Source organism: Gossypium arboreum, chromosome 5 (genome assembly GCF_025698485.1).
Source record: "Gossypium arboreum isolate Shixiya-1 chromosome 5, ASM2569848v2, whole genome shotgun sequence".
NCBI classification, from domain to species: domain Eukaryota; kingdom Viridiplantae; phylum Streptophyta; class Magnoliopsida; order Malvales; family Malvaceae; genus Gossypium; species Gossypium arboreum.
In genome coordinates, this window is record NC_069074.1 from 54,906,716 (window position 1) to 54,914,300 (window position 7,585).

Consider the following 7,585-nt stretch of genomic DNA (forward strand, 5'->3'; position numbering starts at 1 on the left):
AACACAAATATCAACATTAAATTCGGTTATGACAAATTTAATTATCATCAATAAACACTTTTAAGACATACTTAATATAACTAATGTGAACTAAATTTAATATGTAGGATATTAATTAACTAATTATTGAACTTATTAATTAAAAAGTCAATAGTAGTCAATGAATTCAAAGTGAACTCCATGAGCTGATGGTTAATTCATGAGCTAAACTCGAGCTGGGCCTAAACTCGTGAGCTGATAATGAGCTGGTGTGGAGCTACATGGGAGCTAACTTGAACTGAAGGTGAGCTTGGTGAGCTGAAATGAACTTGTAGAAAAGTTCGGCATGGATTTCCAAAATGGCCACTAACTGGTTTGATAGGTCTAGCATTGACATCATCCCACACATGCTGAACTAAAGCTATAACAGCTTCTTTAAATTGTTTTGCACGAGCCCTTGTGATCGGCCCTTGAGGTAGCATCATCGGATCTTGGCTTGGACTTGGCTTATGGGAAGCCGTGATCGTATCATCCTCCCCCTCTTGAAAATGACTTGTCCTCAAGTCAGTATCTACATCGAAAGGAGTCAAGTCGAGACATTAAAAGTAGCACTAACATTGTACTCACCGTAAGTCAAGCTTATACGAATTTTCATTGATTCGCCGATGACTTGGAAGGGCCGTCTCCTCATGGCAACAACTTAGATCTTCGTTGAGCTGAAACCTTTCTTTTCTCATGTGCACCTGCACCAGTCTCCGGGTTCAAATACAACTCGTTTTCGTCCTTTGTTTGCTCGTTGGAGTATTACTCGGTTCGAGATTCAATATTCTCTCGAACTTTCCTATGTAAATCCTTGACAAATTCAGCCTTTTCCTTGCATCTGTATGGACAAATTGATCAACAGGAAAAGGTAATAAATCAAGAGGAGTAAGAGGATTAAATCCATGACAGTCTCAAAAGGAGAGAATTTGGTTCTTTGAGTGAACAGAGCGATTATAAGCAAACTCGATGTGGGGTAAGCATTCTTCCCACGCCTTGAGGTTCTTTTCGTACTAACGCCGCAACAAAGTTGACAAAACTCGCCTTACCACCTCGGTTTGGCCATCCGTTTGGGGATGACAAGTGGTTGAAAACAATAACCGTCCCAAGTTTTCCCATAATGTCTCGCCAAAAGTGACTCAAGAACTTTGTATCTCGATCGGAAACAATCATTCTTGGTAATCCATGCAACATACAATTTCCTAAAAACAAATTAGCAATATGCACAGCGTCATCAGTTTTAGCACAAGAAATAAAATGTGACATTTTAGAGAATCTATCGACTACAACAAAGATTGAGTCCTTCCCTGTCTTAGTTTTTGGTAATCCAAGAATAAAATCCATAGAGACATCGGTCCACGGGTGTCGGGAATGGGAAGTGGTGTGTAAAGTCCATGAGGTTGGACCTTCGACTTAGCCCGCTTTACAAATTAGGCAGCGTTCACAGATCCGCTCCACGTCTCTCGCATTCGCGCCAAAAAAATGTTCATGGAGGGTCGACAATGTCTTGCTTATTCCAAAGTGTCCCATTAGGCCACCACTATGCGCCTCCAACACAAGTAACTCTCGAATGGAGCCTTGTGGTATACACAACCTATTTTCTTTAAAAGAAACCCTTCAGACTTGAAAAATTTCTCAAAAGACCCATTTTCACAAGCAGCATATATATTTCCAAAATCCTCATCATTAGCATACAACTCTTTCATATGATAAAAACCAAGTAACTTAGAATCAAGAGTGGTCAATAAGGTATATCTTCGTTACAAGGCATCAGCCACTACATTTTCTTTACCTTTCTTGTATTTGATGACATAGGGAAATGACTCTAAATACTCGACCCATTTTGCATGTCGTTTGTTGAGTTTATGCTGACCTTTAATAAACTTAAGTGCTTCGTGATCGGAATGAATCATGAACTCCTTCGGTCTTAGATAGTGCTGCCAAGTTTCAAGTGATCGAATCAAGGCATACATCTCTTTGTCGTACACCGGATAATTGAGGGAAGCGCCACTTAATTTCTCACTGAAGTACGCCACCGGTTTTCCATCTTGGGTCAACACAGTCCCAATCCCTACACCTGAAGCGTCACACTCAATTTCAAATGTTTTAGTAAAATTTGGAAGGGACAATAGAGGAGCTTTCACAAGACATTCCTTAAGCAAATTAAATGAACGTTCTTGATCTTCAGACCAGTGAAATGCGGAGTTTTTCTTAATCACGCTTGTTAAGGGTGCTGCAATGGTACTAAAGTTGGGCACAAATCGACGGTAGAAGCTAGCCAATCCATGGAAGCTTCGAACTTGGCTAATGTTCGTCGGACGCGGACATTCTTGAATCGCTTGAACTTTTTCTTGATCCACCTCCAAACTGTTGGCACTCACGACATAACCTAAAAACACAACTTTATCAGTGCAAAATGAACACTTTTTGAGATTAGCATACAATACCTCTTTTCGTAAAGTTTCCAACACTCGCTCAGAAATGTGGTACGTGCTCCTCTAAAGTTTTATCAGACCAAGATATCGTCAAAGTATACAACACAAAATTTACCAATAAACGCACGTAATACATGGTTCATCAATCTCATAAAAGTACTGGGAGCATTTGTAAGGCCGAATGGCATTACCAGCCATTCGTACAAACCCAATTTCGTTTTGAAGGCCGTCTTCCATTCATCGCCTTCTCCCATTCGTATTTGATGATAGCCACTTTTAAGATCGATTTTCGTGAAAATCTGGGCTCCACTTAATTCGTCAAGCATGTCGTCAAGACGGGGTATCGGGTGTCGATACTTGATAGTGATTTTGTTGATGGCACGACAATCCACGCACATCCTCCACGACCCATCTTTCTTGGGTACAAGCAGCACCGGCACCGCACAGGGACTTAAGCTCTCTCGGATGTATCCTTTGTCTAGGAGTTCAGAAATTTGCTTTTGCAATTCCTTCGTTTCTTCGGGATTACTCCGATAAGCAGGACGGTTGGGTAGTGCAGCTCCGGGTACTAAGTCTATTTGATGTTCGATGCCTCGGATAGGGGGCAGCCCACTTGGTATTTCGTCCGGAAATATGTCTTCAAATTCCTGAATCAAAGACAATACAGAAGCAGGCAAGTTTTCAGGTAATTCGTTAGTATTCAACAATGCCTCCTTGTACACAAATACATACATAGGCTGTCTCAAAAACATCGCTCGCCGGATATCACTAACCCTCGCAAACACACTCGTTTTTCCACTTTCTTTTTCCTCTCCACTTTTTACTTGTTTTTGTTTCTTTTCATTTTCTCTCACATTTTTAGTCTTTTCTCTCTCTTTTTCCTTAATTTTCTCTTTTGCACTCTTTTCTTTTTCTCTCGCTTGTTCCACTGAAAGTTTAAGTTTTTGTTGATCCTCGTACACTTGCTTCGGAGTGAGGGGTGCAAGTGTCACGTTCTTGCCAAGATGTTTGAAGGAGTATCTATTAGTGTAACCATCATGCATCACCCGTCGGTCGAACTGCCATGGTCGTCCTAGAAGTAAATGGCCCGCGTGCATCGGCACTACATCGCATAATACTTCATCAAAATACTTCCCGATGCAAAAGGACACTAGGACTTGTTTTGTCACTTTGAGTTCACCGCCATCGTTAAGCCACTGAAGCTTGTATGGATTCGGGTGCTTGGTGGTTGACAGCCCCAACTTTTCTACCATGAGGGTGCTTGCCATGTTTGTCCAACTCCTTCCATCGATTATGATGCTACACACTTTCCCTTGCACTTGACATCTCGAATGAAAAATGTTTTCACGTTGTTGTTCATCTTCCACACTTTGAAGACTTAGGCTTCGCTTGACGACGAGCAACTCACCTTCAACGGGTTGTTCTAAGTCCTCCTCAACTTCAGAATTTGATTCAGGATCATTCTCTTCCTCGTCCTCCGTTTCAATCTCACCTTCAGCCCTGATCACCATGGTACGTCTATTCGGGCACTGACTCGCTAAATGTCCACGACCAAGACACTTGAAGCACTTTATGTCCCTTGAACGGGCGGTGGAACTTTCAGGAGCCTTACCTTTACTTGACTCGGCAATAGGCTTATTCGCCTAGATATTGTTGAAGAATCCTTCGTTCGATTTGTTGGAAAACCCTTGCTTGTGCTTTGGCCCCATTTAGAAGGATTGGTGTTAGGATAGGCTCGGGTGGTACCTTTTCGCTTCAACTGCTTCTCCACTTTGATAGCCATGTGGACCATGTCCACAACCTCAATGTAATGTTGCAGTTCTATGACATTTGCAATCTCTCGATTAAGTCCCGCTAGAAAGCGAGCCATTGTGGCTTCTCGATCTTCTTGTATATCGGAACGGATCATAGCCACTTCCATTTCTTTATAATAATCTTCCACACTCTTCGTCCCTTGGATGAGATTTTGGAGTTTTTGATGCAACTCCCGATGATAGTAGGATGAATGAATCGTTGTCGTATAACCGCTTTCATTTCGGTCCAAGTGGAAATGGGATGCTCCCCGTTACGCCTCCGACTAGTGGTCAACTGATCCCACCATATCATTGCGTAATCTGAAAACTCAATTGCGGCGAGTTTGACTTTCTTATTTTCGAGAGTAGTTATGACATTCAACACTAGTTCGATTTTCTTCTCCCACTCAAGGTACGCCTCGGATCGATTTACCTTGGAAAGGAGGAATGGAGAGTTTGATATTTTTCAAGTCATCATCTTCCCGCCTTCGATCTACTTGTCCACGGTTTTGGGGACGTCTCCTTTCTAGGCTTATGTTAGACCCGTGATCGCTTTCATCTTCACTATTTTCATTAACAACATCATCTTGAACCCTTGGTTGTCTTCGTCGTTGATCGGGCCCTTCACGTCTTTGCCTAGCAACTTCAGGATATTCATCGCGTTGTCTTTGGGCCTCAACTTGGTAGAGTCGATCTTCAAGAGGATTAAGCCTTCGATCAAGTAATCGTTCCATCTCACGCAAAAGGGCTTGCATTTGCAAATCTGGTACGTTTCTGACGGGTTGTCGCCCTTGTTGTTCTTCCATGTTTTGTCCACTATTTTGGGACATCTATTCGTTTAAGATAGCCTCACAAACAAATCCTCTCAATCCGCTCAGAAAGAAAGAAGCTTGATGACACTCGCACTAGTGTTTACACTCTTAGTTCGGCTTTTACCTCCCCTCGAATGCGCTCACGCTCTCTTGCCTTTTACCTCTCTTGACTTTTCTCGTAATTTCGTAAGCAGATTCGTTAAGGCTCGGTCCTTGGTCTAGGTGGTCGGTTCAAAAGGGATAGCAAGTGATTGATGTATTCGATATAGGGTAGGCTGAAAGAATAGGGAATTCGGTAAAAAAAAAATGTGGCGAATTAAGCTGAGTAGAATAGAAGAAGGGTCGGGAACTATATCAGATCAAAGCTTGACGATCAAGTATCAATTGATTTGCATAAATCACTCTTTTTCTTTTTTTTTTGATTTTTTTTTTTCGAATTTTTTTTTTGAATTTTTTTTTGAACTTGTATAACTTTTTTTTGTTGTACTATATCGACAAGCTAAATACAATAAAATCACTTTTGTACACGATTTTTTTTTCTTCAGCTGTGTAGATTTTTGTTTTTATAGCCACAATAACAAACTAATCGAAATAAGAAAACTTCGGTATACAAAATTTTTTTTTTCTATACTTTTTTTTTCTGAACCTACCTCGGGAATGCTTTGTTTCGAACGTCTAAGCTTCTCGTTTTAGGTAGCTCTAATACCAGATGATACGAACCGTCTCGAGAAGAGTCGAGTCGTATGTAGATTGCCCGATCGTCTACGAGAAGTTACGTTAGGATTAGTTGAGTTGAAGGTATAGTCAGAGTAGAAAGAGGGGTACAAATGGAATGGTAGGAACGAAAGGGTATGAACAAAATGGTATGAACAAATTGGTCGGTTTAGGTTCGATTAGGTAAAGAAGAAAGAACGGGTTTGAACTACTAAAGGTACTTTCAAGAACCAAATACCGAAATGGTATCGACCCGTTGATTTAGCCTTTTGAGTTCGGTTATAGGTTTGGTAAGGGAAACCTCGACCCACTATCTAACAAGATAGGAACCTCGGTATGTTGAATGCCACACTACGTATAGTGATAAGTTCGGGTTCGACAAAGAACACGGTTGACACAACTAGAACGCTAGGAACGCCAAACGAATCTTTGAACGAAATATAAGAAAAGTTTGCCTCACGATTTTGGCAGCATAACATTAACAAAAGTTTCAAAAGTCCTTTACATGGAAATTGAACATGTATTTATAAGCCTAAGTCTAGGTAGCCGAATGGCCTTTCATACTTACACATTAATTAAAAGAAAATTCTAGAAAAATAACTCTTAATATGCATGACCAGATTCGGTTTTGGGAATGGTGGATGAATGCATCTTCATGCTTAAGAAAAACTCAAAGTGAATGCATGATATCCAATGGTCACTTGTAGATTCGGCCAACCTTGTTAAATGAAGCAATGTTTGGCCAAAAAGTATGAATTAATTGTGGACACTCCAAAGGCCATCATGTGTGTGAAACCGAATGTTGAAGAGTCTTCTAGTGTGAACAAGGTGAACCGAATGGTCTTGCCATGTGAACATAGGTGTGAACAATTAAGGAGAGTCATGGGAAGCTAATTGGCCAAGCTATCTTCATGCATGTGTGAGTGCCCTTTGGCGAATGGTCACCTTGGAGAATGAAGAGATAGCACACCATACATGAATGGAAACATTCATGAACCTTAAAGACATTGAATATGGTCAAACATGCACTTGGCGAACATGCACCTAAGAGATTCAAGCCCCCAACCGTCCATGCACCTTCAAGATTCATGCTTGCTTTTAATCTCCTTATGTCCATTGTGTTCCTACAAGAAATGTGAACATAATTAATTCAAACTAATATGAACACAAATATCAACATTAAATTCGGTTATGACAAATTTAATTATCATCAATAAACACTTTTAAGACATACTTAATATAACTAATGTGAACTAAATTTAATATGTAGGATATTAATTAACTAATTATTGAACTTATTAATTAAAAAGTCAATAGTAGTCAAATGAATTCAAAGTGAACTCCATGAGCTGATGGTTAATTCATGAGCTAAACCCGAGCTGGACCGAGCTGGGCCTAAACTCATGAACTGATAATGAGCTGGTTCCGAGCTAATGAGCTGGTGTGGAGCTACATGGGAGTTAACTTGAACTGAAGGTGAGCTTGGTGAGCTGAAATGAACTTGTAGAAAAGTTCAGCATGGATTTCCAAAATGGCCACTAACTGGTTCGATAGGTCTAGCATTGACATCATCCCACACATGCTGAACTAAAGCTATAACAGCTTCTTTAAATTGTTTTGCACGAGCCCTTGTGATCGGCCCTTGAGGTAGCATCATCGGATCTCGGCTTGGACTTGGCTTATGGGAAGCCGTGATCGTATCAATAGGTCTAGCATTGACATCATCCCACACATGCTGAACTAAAGCTATAACAGCTTCTTTAAATTGTTTTGCACGAGCCCTTGTGATCGGCCCTTGAGGTAGCACTATCGG

At 40.8% G+C, this 7,585-nt stretch overlaps 1 pseudogene; it reads right to left on the reverse strand.

Moving 5' to 3' along the window:
- Window positions 1–1,431: 1,431 nt before the first annotated feature.
- LOC128292677 (uncharacterized) lies at window positions 1,432–3,964 on the reverse strand (annotated as a pseudogene).
- Window positions 3,965–7,585: the final 3,621 nt, after the last annotated feature.